Source organism: Pinus tabuliformis, chromosome 2_2, assembly GCF_031772625.1.
Source record: "Pinus tabuliformis cultivar Carrire ecotype Pingquan chromosome 2_2, CPIR1, whole genome shotgun sequence".
Lineage (NCBI taxonomy): Eukaryota > Viridiplantae > Streptophyta > Pinopsida > Pinales > Pinaceae > Pinus > Pinus tabuliformis.
The window spans coordinates 630,145,823-630,165,472 of NC_142300.1; the positions used below are offsets into that span (position 1 = coordinate 630,145,823).

The window sequence follows — 19,650 nt, forward strand, 5'->3', positions numbered from 1 at the left end:
GCTGTACGTGGGAAGGAGGAAGGAAGATATATATTACATGTAATTAAAATGCTATTTGGGTTAGGATAACGTTTTCGTACATATGTAAATATAGATTGATCAACATTTTAATTCAGAATAATAATAGAGTCTATATCCATTAAAAGGTTAATTAACATTTTAATGAAGAATAATATTTTACAAATAATAAAAATCATGCAAAAATAGGTTATTCAACATTTTAATTCAGAATAAGAATAGAGTATATATCAATTAAAAGGTTAATCAACATTTTAATTAAAAATAAGATAATGTTGATATTTTTAATTAAGAATAATATTTTCATAAATAATAATGGAGTAATTTTAGTATGATATATGGGGATTTTAAAAGAAATTAGATTTTTTTTTTTAAATTTTGTTAATACGTTTAAAAAATAATTTTGAAAAATGTGTTAAGATTTTTATAATTTTGTTGAGTTAAAAAAATAGATGAATAGTATTATAATATTTTGAAATTTAGGTAAATAATTTTAAAAAATATGTTTTTTATTTCCATTCTTTTAACACATAAAAAAATGATAGAAGTGATATCTTTCATTCCATGATATTCTGAAAATCGATCCATGCACAATTTCACTATAAAATCATCCTAGGTATATATAACAAGATCAATCGATTGCAAAGTGCTTCTCTGATCGTTTATTGCCGAAGTAATATATCATAAGAAAGGAAAAAAAATCTGAAAGAATCTCGAGTTCGAGTTACATGGGAGGAAAGGCCTAAACCCCAAACCACATATATCGATTACTCTAATCCTAGATTCATCTATTTATTCGAGTTATGACGGGTTAATTAATCTAGTTCTTTACCATCAACGAAATATAAAGAAAGCAATCATTAGTGGGAGACAATTCTGATTCTAGTTTTGAGAGAACAGATTTTATGGACAGGGTTTTAATATCAACTTGGGACTAAGCACATGAACAGTGTACCTCACAAGAGGATCATACCTACCAGATTTTTTCCTACCTACACAGAGTATTACAGAATGTGTACCTTTCACGCGCAAACACTTTTACACATAGTACCTTTTACACACAGTATTACAGAAAGTGAAAATACTTTTCTTATTACATGTAAATGCGGCCATTCTAATTAGAGATAAATGATAAATAATCCATACCAGGGGCTTTTACCTTAAAAAGGAAACTAAAGAACCAAGGACTCTGGTCTCATCTTCCTCCCAATGGCAAACCCTCTTTACCTGTTGCGGAGCAGAGCACATTGCAAATCTCCAACAACAAAGTGAAATGGGGCAAACAATCGCCGTTCTTTACCAGTAATGAAATGAAATATAAATAAAGCAAGCATTTGTGGGAGACAGTTCTGATTCTAGTTTTGAGAGATATAAGAAGCATTCAATACTGCAAACTTGCAAAGTGCAAACACTTTTCTAATTATATGTAAATGCGGCCATTCTAATTAGAGATAATTGATAGATAATCCATACCTTGCGCTTTTACCTTAAAAAGAAAACTAAAGAACCGACGCCTCTGCTCTCATCTTCCTCCCACTGGCAAACCCTATTTACCTGTTGCAGAGCAGAGCACATTCGAGATCATGGACAACACTAAAACCCTTAAGCAAATGAGATTTACACCCTTGAGATTTCCTTGCACGCAATTTCGTTTTGAAATTTAAAAATAAATAAATCAATAAATAAAGAGGGTCGAACCTCTCCTGTGAATAGGACCATGAAATAATTCTTAAGGCTATATGCAGGCTATTATCTACCAGACTAAAGCATACCTACTCCTCCCCTCGAGTGGTTAGCTTCTTGGAAATCCAAATCTATCTTCTGTTGTACATCCTGCAATAAATAAAACTCACCTAGGCAAAGACAAAACTGAGGCAAAATATGAACATTATACCTGATGTAAGGAACAAATAAAATGTAATGTTAATACAGCTCACAGCTACATAATCATCCCGATATTAAAGTTAAATTTTGATATAAAACTCTCAATAAGTAAATTAAGAGCATGGTTAGCAGAATTTACCTAAATTGGAGTGACATAATCAAAATGCGTACCTGCATAGATTGAGAGAATGTAGACAAACAGAGAAGAGAATATGACAGAATTTGCAAATGCAAAGACTTTGAGAATCCCAGAATTACATCATTTGTGTATGGGGAGACTATAACAGAACGTGCGCTACGTGATTCCAGCGCCAACCGAAGAATGTACGTACTTATTTTTCATCTTCCGGCTCGTCATCTCATTTCCCCAATATCACTGCAGGCCATATAAACCCTGCCCTGGAAAGTTTAAGAAAAAAACACCACCTAGCACAGAATGAAATACATAGATTTAAATATCAGTGGCAAAATAAGAATCATTGAGCAAGAATTGCCAGAGATATATAATAAAAGAAAGCGAACCATAAAACAATTACTGAGCCTCTATGCGTAGCCATTATCTAAAAGGCCACTTTCAAACTAATCTGAATATGTACGGCTGATTAAACAAAGGAATACCTGCCCATCCCCTTCAATGGGTAGACTAATAAAAATCCAAATATCACTGGCTTCATTTTCACCTATCTATCTCTGCTCTGCCTCCCGCATCAAAGTGAAATCGGGCAAACATCGCTAGCACACTGTAAAATTATCCCAACAAAACTAATCCAAAAGCAACCATGGCAATCCCAACAAAACTAAAAAAAGAATAAGGAAAATGGACTGTAAAAAATAAAATGCATGGCCATGCAACAGAACAAACACATATCAACCCAAAAAACAAGAAACCAGAAGACGCGGAGCAGAGCAGAGACGAAGATGAAATTCAGAGTATGTTGGCTCTGAGAATGTCTTATATCCTCTTCTTGCTTTTCTGACATTGCAGAGGAAGTGGCATTCCATTCGAACAACCATTTCTCCACCAAATTTGAAGTCACCGGAATTTAACTTTGACAGAGATATTACCGAAATTTAATTTCCGCTTTCACCGGAATTTGACATCCGCTTTTGTATGTCTGCTTTTGTCTGTCTAAAGAAAACCAGAGATAAAACCAGAGATATTTCAGGAAAAGCACGAAAAGTAAAAACAACATATGTTAAGATTTTCAATTAATAGAAACTGTTTTAATAAGCCCTTTTAGCATCCATCGCCCGATAAACTGATTCAGGAAAAGTACAAAAAGAAAGAAAAACAACCGATAAAAAGGAAAAAAAAAAAAACAGATTTTCTATTAATAGAAACTGTTTTAATAAACTGATATGACCCGTACATCCAAGAAACTGACGCTTAACAAAAATAATCCTGTTTACAATATTATCATTTTGAAAAAAGTACCATCAGCATATTAACCATCAACATATTAACCCATCTAAATATTATATAAGTTAACTCTATGAGAAGAGTACCAATATAGAGAGAGCCATCAGCGATAGACTCTATGAGGAGCACCAATATAGAGAGCCTTCAGCGATAGACTCTATGAGGAGCACCAATATAGAGATCCTTCAGACATCACAAAATATTTTTTTTATTGGTATATTTTGTATTTTATTAGTATAGATATATTTTAAATACTGATTTAATATAAGTTTAGAGGGATCTTATTTTTTTGCAATTTTTTTATGAGGTAATATTATTTAAATGTTTTGTATAGTTATTTAATTTAATTTTTTTAGATTTTTTTGGTTGACACTAGCAAAATTTCAATTTTGATGTGGATAGACAGTGTTACACATCATATTGAGCTGTAAAATGAATCTATCCACTCAAGTAGCAACCAAAAAATGAATTATTTATTTCTACTTTATTGTGTATTGTTTTTTTAATAAGCTGTATTTTAATAGCAAAAAATATATGGGAATGAATGATACTTTAAAGTCTATAAGATTAACAATAGTTTAGAATGATATTTATATGTACTTAAAATGTTCTTTTAAGTTAAGATAACTTGTTTTGTAGGTATGTAAACATGAAAATATATCAATTTAAAGTCTATAAGATTAACAATAGTTTAGAATGATATTTATATGTAATTAAAATGTTCTTTTAAGTTAAGATAACTTGTTTTTGTAGGTATGCAAACATGAAAATATATCAATTAAAAGGTTGGTCAACATTTTAATTAAGAAAAATATTTTCATAATTGTTTTATAAATAATAATATTAAAGTAACATTTTCTTAGGCATGTAAATATGAAAATATATCAATTAAAAAGTTGGGCAACATTTTAATTAAAAAAAAATTGTAAATGTTTTATAAATAATAATAATAAAATAATGGCCATCTTTATTAAATTTGAATAAGCGGATTTTACAAAGATAAAAGATTTCTTATTTTTAAAATTGTATTTATATGTTTAAAAAAAAATGTTTTTAGATTTAAATAACATTGAGATTAAAGATTTTTATAGTTTTGTTGAGTTAAAGAATTAGATTGATAGTATGATTAATATTTTTAAAATTAGATTTTAATTTAGGTATTAGTTAGACAATTTAAAAGAAAATGTTTTTCATTTTCAATTTTCTTGACACCACAAAAGTGATACATCCTTTCATCCCATGATGTTTTGGGAATTAACCAATACACAATTTCACTATTGAGTTTGTGAAAATTTATTCTTATTGGAGATGCTTATTTTATTCTTTATACTATTCAAGATAGAGAGATATTTCGACTCTCTAGATTTGGATTGATCATCTCCTTATAATCTTAGTTTCCTCTTTCTTGGGCATCATTATGCCATCCTCGCTTGAGCTGCACATAATGTCTTTCGGCTAGAGTTAAAAGCAATTTTATGAAACATAATGTCTTCCATGTTGTTTAACATTGTCTTATACATAAGATACATAATCATAGCCATGCTTTAAATAGTGAAAAGAACTCTTTTGATGAAGAGGATAAGATGGGGTGTAGTTTCTTTAATCTTAATATTATATGTTATAAGTTGCATTTGGATTTGTTCTATCTTCCTCCATAACTCTCAGAAGATTTCACATCTCCAAACCTCACATCAATATAAAATAATAAGGGTGAAAAAAGTCTTAAAGAGGAGTTTAGTGATTTATCTCATCTAAAGATCTACTAACTTAAAGTTATTTTCAAGTCCATAATAAGCTTTCCATCCTCCATTACCCTTTTTCAATGATATTATTCTAGTTGAGCTTGTGACGGATATTGATTCCAAGATATTTGTGTTTAGTCAATTTAGTGTTCCTAAATCGATGTCATTAATTGTCAACCCGGGGCTCGTAAGCTGATGAAGTGAAGGTGTACTATATGTACTTAAGCAACCTCTTACAGCTTTTTGTCGTTTGGGGTGTTGTTTGTGGTTAATTTATCTTCCTAAAATGGAGTGATGATTTTATAAACAGATGAGTGATAGTGTGTGTAAGGTGAATTCTAGATGAGTGAGAGTGTGTGATTAGTGGTTTTTAACTACTTGCTGAAAAGGAAAAGCTTGAAAGAAATAAATAAATTAAAATGAACTGAAAGCAAAGAACCACTTTCTAATGGCATTAGACACCATTCATGCTGCTGCAAATAAAAGGTAAGAAAATCAATTTAAAAACCAATGATAATGTTTATCTCTTCCTAACTCTCTGCTTCTAACACATAGTACTGTGTAAAACACGATTAGGAAGTAGCTAAAGATGAGTTTAAAAAGTGATCAAAAATGAGAAAAATCTACTTTAAAGACTAGTTATAATGTTTAGCTCTTTCTAACTCTCTGCTTCTATCATATGGTACTATGTAAAGCACGATTAGAAAGTAGTTAAAGATTAGTCTAAAAAGTACTCAAAGCCAGCTGTAATTTATTAGTATTCTGATCTCTAAAAGATAGACAATTTGTGATAAAGAGACCATTCATATGTTAGCAGACAACTTTGAGAAATTAAACTAAAAATCAGCTATGAAAATAAAGTAAGGGCAGCAACTTTGAATCTGTCAACTGAAACTACCACTAGATATAAAGCAAATACATAAACACAAAAACAATCTCGGGTTAAAAACCTGCAAAAGAACAATACTGATCAGCTTAAAATAAAGGCTGGAAATGAAATAACATGAAAGTGAATCAAGATGTACATGTTTCAAAGAAAAGGAAATGTTGAATGGAAAATAAGGAAATGTTGAACATAAAATATTATACAAGGGCAGTCATGAACGGGGGCCCTCCATTCATACAACCCAAAGAAGACTCAAGGATTTGAAAACGTCAGAACAGCGCTGTCTTCTATTACTCCATATGCAGAAAATTACAGTCAAGAGTGCTAGAATAGCACTATTAAAACAGAGCCTTGAAATGCACTAAAATTATAACAAGTTCATAAAACACAGCAACTAAAAAGTAACATTAAGCGTATGCAAACGCTAGTTTTTATAGGCATCTAAACGATTGCCTAATGCGTAAAGCTAGAAACTGAAATTTAACTAATCTGTCATGCGTAATAAAGGTTCAGCAACACGTCATGAGCCTCGTGGATGAGCTGGAGGTTCTGGTCGTTATAGGAATTGAATCCAGAGTTGGATTATGTTTCCCACAGCCTGCGTAACACGGACAAATCACCAGTTGCATTGACGTGACCCAACAGCTTACGCAACACCGTTTAGCTGCCTTTGTTGACCGTGGCTTGAACCTCGTTGACCGGAGGTGTAGATGATGTGGCTGGCCGGACCAACAGCACAGGAACCTTGAGCACCTTTATCCCTACATGCCCATGTGGCTCGTTTTGCAAAATGACACGTGGAACCTTGAGATTAACAAAAAGGCTGCGGAATCATCAGATGATTGCGGAATCGCTGAATGGCTGCGGAATTGCCAGACAGCTGCGGAATCTCTGTAAATATGTCAAAATCTAAACAAAACAGTCACACATTAGCAAAGTTCACTTAATCATGCTTAAGGACATTAAATGTAATGATCTGGGTTGGTTTGCAAGGAAAATGAGGCAAAAGAGAGAGATGAGGGAAAACTGTAGGTAATGATGGATAATCAAGTGCAAAGTAGAGGCTCTACATACCCCCACTACGAGGGCATTGCATGTCCTCATGCAATCAAAAACATTGTTCAGTCCACCCGCTGAGATGCCTCTGCTAAGACATCCAGCCTTCTCTTCTTTCTCTGTGTGGCCACATTGACTCTTGGTCTTTTCATCAAACACCTGAATTTTAGATTGATCAAAGCTCTGTTTAATTTCCTACATCTCTTCTTGAGCTTTTTGTTTTCCTTTTGCCACAGGCCCATATGAAGCATGGTGTTATCTTGGACCATCTTGTCCACATTGCTCTGTACCTTCAGTTTTTCATTTTCTTGTTTGATGTGGCGATTTAGTACCTCCAGCTCAAATACTTCCTGCTTCAGTGATTGAACTTGCTGCTCCAAACGTTGAACAGTGCTTGGACCAGCAGCTGCTTGTTCTAACATCTCCAGGTAATTATAAACTTTCTGTTGATCTAGATCAACCTCTGGTGACTTCTTTGGAGTAGGCTCATATTCAAATTCGGATCCATGTTCATATTCAGGTTCATGCTCAAAAGGACTTTCCTCACGTGGAGGACTGGTCTCAACATACTCAGCGTGTGGAGAGCTTTTCTCAAAGTCAGGTTTTGTAGCAACCTTTTCAGGTGTGCTCAAATCAATGATGAGTGACTTTTTACCCTTTGTGGCCCCCACTTTGTCTTGTATCCTTCTGCTCCTTCTCACGGTGGTGATGCTCTGTATTTCTTTTTATGCTTTTTGCTTTTGTTTTTCCACCTTCTTGGAAAGGGCAGTTTCATGGAGTTGGGCCAACCTTTGTGCTAAGGGCTGAGTTTCTTCGTCACTAGAATTCTCAGGAGTGAGGTAGGTTTCTTGAGCTATGGATTTTCCTTTATCTTTCTTTTGTTTCTTCCTATTCTCTTTTCTCTTTTGAGCAACTTCTTGGGCAAGTTTTGAAAGGGTTTCTGTGATGATTCCTTGGGTTGTTTGACCAATGTCCACAGCAGGCTCAGGGTCAATTTCATGTTCAGAATGATGTACATCAGTTTCTTCTTCAATCTGTTCTTGGACAGTTTCCTCTTGGACAAAAGTTTCAGGGGTAGCCTCTTCTCTTTTTCTTCTACTCTTTTTAGGCACATAGGTTTCTCCTGCTTCTTCAAAATGGTTTCTCACAAGAAATCTCTCCCAGGTATCTCTTTTTGCTTTCAACTGTTCCTCAACTAGCATCTTAACAAGACCATGATGATACAGATGTGGTTCAATGTTTCTTGGGTTCCTTTGGATAATTGAACACATTTTTCTAAGACTTGAGAGTAGAAAATATGGAAGGTTAATATCATCTCCTAAGAAATGCATCATAACTTTGGCATGGTAAACATATAAAACTCCAAACCTTCCCTCACAAGTAAAGAATTTTTGCACTAATAAAAGTAAAGTTGTCCATTCTTCCTTGACATAAGTAACAGGAATCCCTTTTGTAAAAATGCTGGTATCCATACCTGGATTCTTTAAGATTTTCTTCCACTGTTGGTCTTGTACTGATCTGTTTTTAAACCATCTTTCTCCAGTTTGTGGGAGTGAAGTGGCCTGTGCTATACTTCTCTCAGTGACTGTAAACTTTAGGTCCCCTATCTCCACTTGATTGTCTTTGTCTCTGAAGGAACGTGCAAAGGCCTTCGTAACCTCTTTGTGGTAACCTCTGAATTTCTGGATGCATTGGAGCCAGTTTGCTTTCTGCAAAGCCTCTTTAACTTGAGGATATCCCTCCAGAAATTTTGAACCCTCGGGTTCTGCTCTTAAGAGTTTACCCAATGGCTCTACGGCTCTGTTCTAAAACTTTTTGAAAAAAAGGTTACACGACTTCAACAGTGGCCTTAACACAGTAAATTTACGGCTCTAATGTAACAGTCGTAACATACGTTCACTGATAATCAGAATTAGCAAAGAGGAAAAAGTAAAACAGAGTATGGCTAAGGTAGCAGCGTAGTGAGCACAGCGGAATAAGGGAACTGTGGAAATGAAACAGCGTGAATGGAATGATACGAGCGTAGGAGGGTTATGAAATGATGGGTAGAAACGGTTAGGTCCTTAGGCTTCGGTCATAGGTTTACACTTGGCTGCGGAATTATGACTTAGAGAGACGTAGTACAGTAGTCTACGTCACTCAGGTACGAAAACCTTAATGGAAGAGCAGCTGCAATTGAGTTTCAAAATCGTGATGAACAGGACCGATAAGTGTGGGGGATACGTGGATTTTTGGTCGCATGATGGGAAAGACTGGTAATCATTACATTAAATGGCAAGAAACATAACCCGGAAACTTTGCAAAATGAGATAACCATAAGTTTAGGATTTAGATCATACCTCATATCCGTGCTTGGATTGCCTTTGATCATTTGCCACTAACCCTTTATTGTTTTATTGTTGTTGCATGACTCTTTTCCACTTATTGTTGATGACTTCTGAACTGTAAATTTCTTTTCAAACAGACTGTGTTTTTTTTATGCAGGTGCAGAGAGATGCGGAATGGCTGAATGGCTGCAGAATCGCCAGACAGCTGCGGAAACTGCAGTGGTACCCTCCGGCTGCACAAAACAACTTTAGTTGTCTAAAAAAAAAACTTTATTGATGGAATGAAATGTAATGAATGGATGGATGGATGGAAAGAAATGAGGTGGAGTGAGAGTGATTAAATGAATGAGATGGTGAATGAAGTGGATGAAATGGCGAAATGAGATGGAAGAGAGAGAGATATTGTTTTTTCTTCGAAAACATGAAGTGTCAGGTGACCCTGATTTTCACCTTAGGTTTTCTGCATAAGACTGCCAATCAGAGATTGGTTTTCAGGTTTATACATTTATTCTTTTTTTTCTTTCTTTCTTTTTTTCTTTTTTTTTTTTCCTTTTTTTTTTCTTTTTTTTTTTCAAAAACCAAAGATTAGGCTGATGGAGGAGAAGAATCCTTCTCCACCAACCTGATTGCAGAATCTTCTTTAAACAACTTGACAAACTCTTCTTTTGAGAATGGCTTTTGGTAGATTTTCAAGCAATGGCCATTCACAATAAGAGGAGTATGAAATTCATCAATAGTTTTCACTTTAACTGCTCCATTGCTAAAGACTTCATCAATCTCATATGGCCCAAGCCAATGAGTTTGAAACTTTCCTTTGAAGTCTTTGAACTTTGAATCAAACAATAGAGCCCAATCTCCTTTCTGAAACTTTCTTTCTTTGATATGACGATCATGCCATTTAGATCTTTGGTGTTGAACTAGATCGGTCCTTAGAATTGCATCTTGTCTTATTTCATCTAGCTCATTTAGTTGGTCCATTCTGTGTCTTTGGGCTTCTGAGAGGCTCATTCCCAATTGGACTGCCATCTTGAAGGTCTTGATTTGGAACTCAATGGGGAGCAGGACTTCCTTCCCATAAACAAGTTCATAGGGAGAATGTCCTGTTGTGTTCTTCCATGTAGTTCTATAGGCCCATAAGGCTTCAGGGAGCCTTTCCGCCCAATCTCTTCTATGAAGATGAACAGTCTTGGTGATAATGCCTTCAAGAACTTTATTGGTAGATTCCACTTGGCCATTGGATTGCGGATGGTAGGGAGTGGATGTTCTGTGCTTGATCTTATATTCCTCCATCAGCTTCTCCATCAATTTAGATGTAAACTGGCTGCCCTGATCTGTTACAATTTCCCTTGGGACACCAAAACGAGTGAAAATATCCTCAAAAAGAAATTGAACAACTGAATTTTCAGTGGCAGAAGGCAATTCTTTCGCTTCTACCCACTTAGTAACATAATCAGTACAAACCAGTATATACTTCTTTTGCTTTGATGGAGGATTAATTGGTCCAACGAAATCTAGAGCCCATTTCTAAAAGGGTTCGATGCATACCTGAGGCTGTAGTGGCATTTCATTTGAAGGAGTTGGTTTCCCAACTCTTTGGCAGCTGTCACACCTTCTAACATACTGCTTTGCATCTTTAAAGAGAGAAGGCCAATAATATCCTAGAGAAAGGATTTTATAAGCTGTCCTCTTGTCAGCAAAGTGCCCGTCGCATGGTTCATCATGACATGCCTTAAGGATGTCAGGCATTTCATCTTCCCGAACACACCTTCTGATTATACAATCTAGCCCTGTTTTGAACAATTCATTAGAAATCCAAGAAAAATGTGAACTCTCCTGAATGATTTTCCTTTTCTCATTAGGAAATAAGTGTAGAGGTAGCTTCCCTGTAACTAGATAATTAGCCATATCTGCATACCAAGGAGTCTTGGTAGTCACTGCAAACAAGTATTCATCTGGAAACTGATCTTCTACTGGAGAATCTTCATTAGTGTTTTGGATTCTAGACAAGAAATCAGCTACTGTGTTCTGTTTTCCAGGTCTATCTAACACAGTAATGTTGAATTCTTGTAAAAGTAAAAGCCATCTTGTAACTCTACCTTTAGTGACAGGTTTGTTCATTAAATATCTTATGGCAGAGTGATCAGTATGGACAAAGGTTTCATAGCCAGTTATGTAGTGTCTAAACTTATTGATCGCATGTACCACAGCTAAGAACTCTTTTTCTGTAACAGTATAATTTAACTCAGTGGGAGTCAAATTCTTACTTGTGTAATAAATGGCATAAGGGATCAAATCCTTTTGTCCCAAAACAGCTCCTAGAGCTGTATCTGAAGCATCAGTAGAAATGTGGAAAGGGAGTTTCCAGTTTGGCCCCCTTAAGATGGGTGCTTCAGATATTCTAGACTTTAAAGCTTCAAAGGTAGATTGACACTCAGGATCCCATTTGAACTCACAGTCCTTGGTAAGCAATTTGAAAAGAGGGGATGCTATCTTAGTGAAGTTTTCAATAAATCTTTTGTAATACCCAGTAAACCCAAGAAAACTTCTAACATCCTTCTGGCAATTTGGAACAGGTAACTTAGAGATGACTTCAACTTTGGATCTATCAACCTTAATTCCATCTCCTGAAATATGATGTCCTAAAACAATCCCTTCAGTAAACATCATAAAACACTTTTCATGACTTAAAGAAAGATTTGTTTCCTTACATCTTACCAGTACTTTTTCCAAATTTTCCAAAGCTTCTTCAAATGTATTACCATAAACTGTGAAATCGTCCATGTATACCTCTACACAATCATGAATCAGATCTGAAAAGATTCCTAGTACAGCCCTTTGAAATGTAGCGGGTGCATTGCACAATCCAAAAGGGAGTACTCGGTAGGCAAAAGTTCCCCAAGGACAAGTAAATGTGGTTTTGTCTTGATCTTCAGGTGCTACCTGAATTTGATTATACCCACTAAAACCATCCAAGAATGAGAAATATTTTTTACCTGCTAAAGTGTCTAGTACCTGATCAATAAAAGGTAGAGGGAAATGATCCTTTAAGGTTGCCTTGTTCAATTCTCGATAATCAATGCAAACTCTCCATTTACCATTCTTTTTGGGTACTATAACCAAGGGAGAAACCCATTGGCTATCTGAAATGGGGTAAATGAAGTTTACCTTGAGCAATTTCTGGAGTTCTTCTTTCACGATTTCCCTAAGGTTTGGATTCATCCTTCTTTGTGGTTGCCTAATAAGTCTGCTGTTTTCTTCAATATAGATGTGATGAATACAAGTCTTAGGATCGATTCCTTTCATGTCAGTGTATTCCCATGCAAAGGCAGTGGAATGTTTTTGCAACAGTTTGGTTAATTCTTCTTGTTGTGGTCTTCCCAAGTTTTTGTTAATGTTGAATGTTTTTCCTGGAAGGATTTCAACTGTAGAACTACCAAACTCTTCCATTGAGAAGAGAGACATCTGTCTAGAGGAGAGATATTCAATGTCTGCATCTAACTGAAACTGTGTAGAGTCATATTCTAAAGGTATTTCAAAATTTTCTAATGTATTTAGAATTTGACTATCCTCACTGATTTCAGAGATGGTTAGAACAGGTTGAATAGTATCCTCATCATCAACCCACTCATCTTCCCCTATTTCTGTTATTGCCTTTGCTGGAGGATACAAGTTGAATTTCTTGGTGGAATTACCATCTGATATATACATGTCCCCAGACCTACAACTTATGAAAGCATCAGCTGTGGCCAGCCAAGGTCTTCCTAAAATAAGAGGATGTCCTCCTAGATTGTTCTTGGGAGTTAAAATCATAAAATCAACTGGATATTCCCAAGAATCTAGAGAGACCGGAATATCTTCCAATACACCATCAGGTTTAATGATTGTTCTATCTGCAAGCTGCAGCAAAGTAGGTGTAAAGAGAAGGTTAGGAAGCTTTAACTGATCCATGGTCTGTCTACTCATGATGTTGATCGCGGCTCCTAAGTCAATCAAAGTATTTGGGATTTCAACCCCATTAATATGAGTTTTGACAATAGGGCTACCGGGATCCACAAATTTTTGCATGGTAATCTTACCCATCATTATGTCTGCAATTTTTCCAACTAGATGTATCCTTTTAGTATCTCTGGTTCTTTTTCCTGTTTTCTTCAAACTCAACTCCTTTATTGTCTTCGCTAGAATGGGAATTTCCTTAATGGCTTGTAACAAGGGAATCTTGATACAGACATTCTTCATTTCATCTAGGAAACTATAGTCAGTCACCCATATTTGCTTTTCCACTCCTTTGTCAATTTGTAATCTTTCAGGAAAAGGAGGTGTAGCTAAAGGTGTAGGTTGCTCAACTATGGGAGTTGTAGAGGTTGATTCTTTTTCTTTTTCTTTTTGGATATTTTGGTTTTGAAGTGATACTTCAGAACCCTTATTGACTTTGAGAGATTCTTCCTCAGAAATGCTTGGTTGTTGAACACTTGTAGAAGGTTGATCTAAGATTCTACCTGATCTGAGTTGTACTTCATTGAGAGGAACAACCATATAGGTAGGGAATGGTTGACCTTCCATCATGTAAGCATTTTGAGGGTTCCTATTATTTGGATTTGGTAATGGCTGAGAGGGAAGTTGATTTGATTTCTGCTAGGATTGAAGCGATAATTGAGAATTTTGATTTTGTGGAGGAGGTTGTTGTTGTTGAGGGTATGGCAATGATAGTTGTTGACCTTGATTTGGAAGTTGTGGAGCTTGTTGATTCTGAAATGATGGAGGATATTGATAGAATTGAGCAAATCTCCCATAAGGATTTTGCATGCTTTGCATCCATGCTTGAAAAGCATTTTGAGGTTGAGGCCAAGGTTGTTGCCAAGGATTCCAATTTGGTTGGGATTGAGAATTCATAGAGTTGTTAAACCCTTGATTCTGTTGTCCTTGCCAAGGTCTCCTTGCAATAAAACAGAGAGATTCAAGTGTATCTGGATCCTCTTGAAAGACTGCTTTGAGGCCAGGAATTGAAGGACAATCCTTGGTCTCATGAGTTTCTGAGCAAATTACACATGTTTCTACAACGTGTGCATCTAAGGGACATTCCCTTAAAGCATGTTTCTTTCTGCATTTCGGGCAAAAGATAGCCAAAGCCTCAGCTTCTGCTTTTTGTTTATTGTGAATCTTAAGGGTATCAAGTTGTTCACTAAGACTCCCTAAGATGTCAGTTTTAAATTCATCAAGCATACTGTCGATTTCAGCCCGACTTACTGATCCTGTTGCAGATTTATTTGCCCTAAGGAGAGAAGAATCTCTAGGCCCTTTTTGAGTTTTTGATTTGCCCCTTGAGAGATGGATACAGAGTTCTGCTATATCATTGAGTGAAAGTTGAGAAATATCCCCTTTCCCCATCATGTTTAGGATATCTATCCATTCATCCCTAATGGCCTTTAATAAGAGGGCTTTTAAGGTCTCTTCATCCAAGCTACTCATTTTTGCTCTTTTCAAGTTATATTGAAATCTTTCAAGTAAATCTTCTAAGCTCTCATCTTCTTTTTGTATCATTTTAAAAACCTCGTCCTTGTGATTAGTAGGCATACAATAGTCCAAATACCTATCCAAAAATGTCTGTTTCATTTCATCCCAAGTCCTAATGGATTGAGTGAGTAACCCCATGAACCATTTCAAGGCTTGATCCTTCAGTGTTGAAGGGAACAATTTGAGTTTCTGGGAGTCATCCAGGTAGTCATAAGTTTGACACACCACTTCAAACTCAAATAAGAATGTTTCAGGGTCCTCAGTCCTTAACCCATGGAAATTTGGGAGGACAGATGGTGATATGTTTTTCATAGTGGCTCGGGAATCCTCATTAACAATGGGAAACCCAAATGAATTATCCCCATCTCTATTTCCTCCTCCAAGGGGACCTCTTCCTCCATTATTGTTATTGTTGTTTCCTCCTCCTCCTCTACCTCTACCTCTACCCCTACCACCTCCTTCTTCCTCTTCCATGATGGTTCTCCTAGGGATTTCAAAATCTTCTGGTTCCTCTACAAAAGGTGAATGAGAAGAGATTTCTCCTTCTTCTTCAGATGATTCCACTTTCTCAATTACAATTGGTCTTTCTGTAGGAGAAAGAGAAGAGTCTCTTCCTGGTTCAAACTCAATAGAAGGTGTAGGAGAGTCAACTCTTGGCTCTTGAATTCCAGGAATTCTAGGACTAGGAGTGTCGGTTGGAGATAAGGGAGGTGTCTCTTTTCTATCCCTTGAAGCAGATGGACTTGTAAAAATTGAATTTCGAGCTCTAGCTAAAAACCTTCCTCTAGAATCTCTAGCTCTATGCATGTCATTTTTTATTATTTTCTTCAAGTCAAGTTAATAGTTCTTTTTCTGATCTTCCAGTTCACTCTAGGTGCAAGAAGAGAGCATACTCAAGAAGCTACTAAATCAATAACTTTCTCTTTTCTGATCCTCCAGATCACCTTGAAGTGAAAGAGGAGAGCATACTTTGATAGGTTATCAACTTATTTCCTTGAAATTTTTATGTGTTTTTTTCTAAGAATATGGCTACTTAATTTCACTTCCCCGGCAACGGCGCCAAAATGTTTAGTCAATTTAGTGTTCCTAAATTGATGTCATTAATTGTCAACCCGGGGCTCGTAAGCTGATGAAGTGAATGTGTACTATATGTACTTAAGCAACCTCTTAGAACTTTTTGTCGTTTGGGGTGTTGTTTGTGGTTAATTTATCTTCCTAAAATGGAGTGATGATTTTATAAACAGATGAGTGATAGTGTGTGTAAGGTGAATTCTAGATGAGTGAGAGTGTGTGATTAGTGGTTTTTAACTACTTTCTGAAAAGGAAAAGCTTGAAAGAAATAAATAAATTAAAATGAACTGAAAGCAAAGAACCACTTTCTAATGGCATTAGACACCATTCATGCTGCTGCAAATAAAAGGTAAGAAAATCACTTTAAAAACCAATGATAATGTTTATCTCTTCCTAACTCTCTGCTTCTAACACATAGTACTGTGTAAAACACGATTAGGAAGTAGCTAAAGATGAGTTTAAAAAGTGATCAAAAATGAGAAAAATCTACTTTAAAGACTAGTTATAATGTTCATCTCTTTCTAACTCTCTGCTTCTATCATATGGTACTATGTAAAGCACGATTAGAAAGTAGTTAAAGATTAGTCTAAAAAGTATTCAAAGCCAGCTGTAATTTATTAGTATTCTGATCTCTAAAAGATAGACAATTTGTGATAAAGAGACCATTCATATGTTAGCAGACAACTTTGAGAAATTAAACTAAAAATCAGCTATGAAAATAAAGTAAAGGCAGCAACTTTGAATCTGTCAACTGAAACTACCACTAGATATAAAGCAAATACATAAACACGAAAACAATCCCGGGTTAAAAACCTGCAAAAGAACAATACTGATCAGCTTAAAATAAAGGCTGGAAATGAAATAACATGAAAGTGAATCAAGCTGTACATGTTTCAAAGAAAAGGAAATGCTGAATGGAAAATAAGGAAATGCTGAACATAAAATACTATACAAGGGCAGTCATGAACAGGGGCCCTCCATTCATACAACCCAAAGAAGACTCAAGGATTTGAAAACGTCAGAACAGCGCTGTCTTCTATTACTCCATATGCAGAAAATTACAGTCAAGAGTGCTAGAACAACACTATTAAAACAGAGTCTTGAAATGCACTAAAATTATAACAAGTTCATAAAACACAGCAACTAAAAAGTAACATTAAGCGTATGCAAACGCTAGTTTTTATAGGCATCTAAACGATTGCCTAATGCGTAAAGCTAGAAATTGAAATTTAACTAATCTATCATGCGTAATAAAGGTTCAGCAACACGTCATGAGCCTCGTGGATGAGCTGGAGGTTCTGGTCGTTATGGGAATTGAATCCAGAGTTGGATTATGTTTCCCACAACCTGCGTAACACGGACAAATCACCAGTTGCATTGACGTGACCCAACAACTTACGCAACACCGTTTAGCTGCCTTTGTTGACCGTGGCTTGACCCTCGTTGACTGGAGGTGTAGATGATGTGGCTGGCCGAACCAACAGCACAGGAACCTTGAGCACCTTTATCCCTACATGCCCATGCAGCTCGTTTTTCAAAATGACACGTGGAACCTTGAGATTAAAAAAAAGGCTACGGAATCATCAGATGGCTGCGGAATCGCTGAATGGCTGCGGAATTGCCAGACAGCTGCGGAATCTCTGTAAATATGTCAAAATCTAAACAAAACAGTCACACATTAGCAAAGTTCACTTAATCATGCTTAAGGACATTAAATGTAATGATCTGGGTTGGTTTGCAAGGAAAATGAGGCAAAAGAGAGAGATGAGTGAGGGAAAACTGTAGGTAATGATGGATAATCAAGTGCAAAGTAGAGACTCTACAATTTGTATGAAGGAACTACGTCCAAGTTGTTGTTGTCATATAATAAAGTATTGTATGTGATCTTTTTAGATTTAATTATGACTTTTTTTCAGTATTAACATTCATACCCATCTTCGAACAAAAATATTGGAGGATTCTGAGTTTCTTTCTGAAATTGTAAAGATTCCTTGCCAAAAGAATAATATCGTCAGCGTTAAGAAGAAGAATGATGATTATACCAGTGAGAGTGGGGGTAACACAACCCATTTCTTCACAACGTTATTCTAAATTATCAATCTACGTGCCAAAAAGAGCAAGGAATAAGGGACGCCCCTTCTTGACTCCAATATTGCAATTAATATCTTCCAACCAACCCTTAGTGGTCCTAAACTTGGAAATAACATTCTCATACAACCTTGTCACAACAACCTTCATCTCTTCCAACCTCTTCCAAAGGTTTGTCTTGGGAGCAATGTCAAAAGCTTTTTTGAAGTCCAAAAAGCAACAAAGGAGGTTGATTTTACTATTGGACACTCCTTTGTAATGATCCTTAGAGTAACGAGGTGGTCCACAATTGAATGATATCTCTTACACACAGATTGACATTTACTTCTTTTATCATGGCTTTCCAACCATAGGCTAATTTTATTTTCCAAAATAATTTCATATGGATTATCTAAAATGGGACTAATAATAATGGTCCTATAATTAGAGGGAATGTTTTTATCCCCACTTTTAAAGATAGGTACAATGACGCTATCATCCAAGGCTTAGGGAAGCCTTACTTCACTGCAAAATTGAAGAGCTTGTGTATGTGAGAGATGAGGATAGACCCTCCTATTTTAAAATTCCAACATGATAGATTTCCATATCCTTAGCTTTTCCAATTGGGATTCACTTAATCCCAAACTCCATGTCTTCTAGAAAAAATATTTCATCCTCTATAGGAACATTTGAAATGGTGTACATGGCATTATGGGGTTCATAAATATTTTTAAAATACCTTTTTAAAACTAATGATATTATTTTATTTGGTTTTACTAATAATAAATTTACTCCAAAACTTATTACCATCTCATTTAAATAAATCAATTGTTCTTGTTTTTTATTTATGCAGTACATTTTCTTTCTTTTAATAAAAGTTTTGTTCATTTTTCTTTTCCAAGGGAAAAACCAAACTTTTTATTAAGAAGATAAAAAGTGACATAGGTAAATGCAGTTAAGCATTCATGATCAAGACTATGAATCCACAAAAAGCAGAAAGTGAAAGCAAAACATACTGATAAAAGTGGAAAAAACATCACTTACTCAATACATAAAAGCACAAATAAACATATAATAAGTTTGATACCATATAACGAGTCTCTCCAAGCATCGAAGAAAACAACCTGTCCATATCAAAAAATAATGTCAAAATTCATCATATATTGAAGGACATATACAACAAAAACATATAAACACAACATATAAAACTGAAAATTGGTCCTGTAAAACCATAAAACAATCGTTGGGAGAGCAAAACGAAACCACATCAGATAGAGCCATTAACCATTTGGCGGTTGATTCATCTCGATGACCTGCCCATTCACTGATTCTGTTATATGCTAGATGTACATAACCTATTGTAAACCTTTTTTAGAAAGGAAATTCGCTTCAGCGTTCCTCTCCTTGTAAATGTAAGTGATAGAAAAATCAACAAAACCGGATTTTAAGCATGAAATTTCTTATAAAATATGAACTAAAATAAGATTTTGACAATGCTACACATTGTTTGTCCAATTTATCCCATTCAGAGAGTCACCAAAAATCTGAACTGTGTCAATCCCCAGTTGTCTTAACCAACACAAAAGGAGTTTCAGAGTTTGTAATTCTGCATAGTCGTTTGATCTTATACTGATGCTCACAGAGGCTTTGAGAGATCTGTGATCATTA

General features: G+C 35.5%; 1 long non-coding RNA gene across 1 annotated transcript in view; it reads right to left on the reverse strand.

The window, feature by feature from the left end:
* Positions 1–1,787: 1,787 nt before the first annotated feature.
* The window catches only part of LOC149194204 (uncharacterized), a 31,157-nt gene continuing 13,294 nt past the window's right edge, over positions 1,788–19,650 (reverse strand). Inside the window, exon 3 of the long non-coding RNA XR_016255037.1 lies at positions 1,788–1,851. This is a non-coding gene — a long non-coding RNA (uncharacterized LOC149194204). The remainder of the gene's footprint in view (positions 1,852–19,650) is intronic.